Raw genomic sequence first — 1,578 nt, 5'->3', positions numbered from 1 at the left:
TCTCCATCATAATAATCTTCCTCCTGCTGACACTCCACCCCTCTCCAAACAGTGACCACTAGCACATACCTGGAATCCCTGCATCTGGGGGGTGGAGGCGGTAGGATCAGAAATTAAAGACCATGCTCAGCCAGATAGTGAGTTGGCGATCCAGCCTGAGCTACACCAGACCCTGTCTCAAAATCAAGTCATAATTTCAAACTCTGAGCATTTTGAACATTTCTGGATCTTCCCTTGGGTGCACTACTACTCAGTACTGTGTGCATATGTTACAGTTGATGAACTAAATGCCTCTCAATCCCAAACAAGTTTCAGCACAGAATCTTGCACTAAAATACTTTCCACTGATTGATTTGTTGAACAGTTTGAATTCTAGGCCTGCTATTGGCTAGATTTTGGCCACACATAGACCTCCCGTTTGTAGAATCCGGGAAATGGTAATGATAATGGCTGTTAAAAAACAAACATTTTCCACGGCATAGTGTGTTTTCAGTATTGTGGTATGTTTGTGCACACACACAAGCACACACTTACACACACAGATTGTATGCAGCATATGTCTGAGATTATAGTCATTAGAAGGACCTGCATGAGTACTTAGTTCGTGCTGCTTCAAGAAGGAACGGGGCCATTTTGAAAGGTTTTTTTTTTTTTTTTATTAGCCATGATCTTTTATTGGGGGAGGGTTCATCAATCCTTCTTGGCCGCCGCCTTCCTCATGGCTGCCAACAGGTTGCTCAGCTCCTCCCGCTTTCTCTTGGCAAGGATGTGCGTGCCCACCCTCTTCTTGATGAACTTGAGTGCGAGCTTGTCCTTGGACACTTTGAGCAACTCCATGGCGCGGCGCTCGTAGGGCGCGAAGCCGCAGACCTCCCGGATCATGTCCCGCACGAACTTGCTCTGCTTGGTGAGGGGCGGCTTGCTGACGTTCTTTGTGGCCCTCGTTGAGGCCCACGGCCATAGGGTAACGCAGGGCCATAGCTGCTGCTCTCCCATGGCGGCCAGGACCTAGATTTTTTTTTTTTTTAAGAAACCATGTAGCTATTATTCTTTGTAGTCAATGTCTTGGTGGTAGCAGGCGTTTGACATCTGCCAATCTGCTGTGCTTTTGAGAGTCTTGTCACTAGTGTAGGTTCTTGGGTGTCCTCTTCCCTTCAGCCTGAGTGTGGTAGCTGCCCAGGGGATGTTTGAAATGAAGACATAATTTGGCAGTAGCTTTATCAGGTGCTCCACTTCCATTGTCTACAGCATTGGGACGGTTTATTTCCCAGGTGTGTGGAGAAGGGGAAATTACCTTGGTAACCCTCCCTAAAGATAAGGTGCTAAGAAGCAGCCTTCAAGTTTCAGGGTAGATCAGTCAGTGATGAGACGGTGTAGCTTTGTAACAGCGCTTTCTATGTGCCTTTGTAACAGAGCAAGTGAGTAGATGAGGAGTAAGGGGTAGCACATGCCATTGAATCACCCCAAAATATAAAGAATGCTTTGGACTTCATGGGCATTCTGTCACCCACATTCAAATGTGGATCTTCATCTCCAGTCTATAAAGTTAGCTTCAGTAGATCCAGTTGACACAAAAAT

General features: G+C 46.3%; 1 pseudogene; it reads right to left on the bottom strand.

Annotated features, from left to right (window-relative positions):
- Positions 1-690: 690 nt before the first annotated feature.
- Positions 691-979, bottom strand: LOC114633076 (annotated as a pseudogene).
- Positions 980-1,578: the final 599 nt, after the last annotated feature.

The sequence above is a fragment of the Grammomys surdaster genome, unplaced genomic scaffold (assembly GCF_004785775.1).
Source record: "Grammomys surdaster isolate TR1022 unplaced genomic scaffold, NIH_TR_1.0 514, whole genome shotgun sequence".
In the NCBI taxonomy this organism is placed as follows: domain Eukaryota; kingdom Metazoa; phylum Chordata; class Mammalia; order Rodentia; family Muridae; genus Grammomys; species Grammomys surdaster.
Note: the sequence above shows the minus strand (reverse complement) of the source record. Positions and strands in the feature narration are given on the sequence as shown.